This window comes from Etheostoma spectabile, chromosome 13 (genome assembly GCF_008692095.1).
Source record: "Etheostoma spectabile isolate EspeVRDwgs_2016 chromosome 13, UIUC_Espe_1.0, whole genome shotgun sequence".
NCBI classification, from domain to species: Eukaryota; Metazoa; Chordata; class Actinopteri; order Perciformes; family Percidae; genus Etheostoma; species Etheostoma spectabile.
The window spans coordinates 21,994,879-21,995,108 of NC_045745.1; the positions used below are offsets into that span (position 1 = coordinate 21,994,879).

Genomic DNA, 230 nt, shown 5'->3' on the forward strand with positions numbered 1-230 from the left:
ATTCATGAGCTCGCCCAGTTGCGCTGGGTAAAGGATGCTGATAGGCCGGTTCTCATTTGCTAGCTGTTAGCCAATCAGAGTCAAGCAGCTAAGCTCCTTGAATATTAATGAGAACTGGCACAAATTGAGCTGAGGTTTCCTGTAGGCTTTCTATACCACGCTAGAATGACTTGAAACAAGGGAACCATCTTTCCACAAAAACTGTTACAGAGTCCATGGTAGAACTTCAG

At 44.8% G+C, this 230-nt stretch overlaps 1 protein-coding gene across 2 annotated transcripts in view; it reads right to left on the bottom strand.

Annotated features, from left to right (window-relative positions):
- The window catches only part of medag (mesenteric estrogen dependent adipogenesis), a 2,288-nt gene that overhangs the window by 618 nt on the left and 1,440 nt on the right, over positions 1-230 (bottom strand). The gene's annotated exons all lie outside the window — the stretch shown is intronic.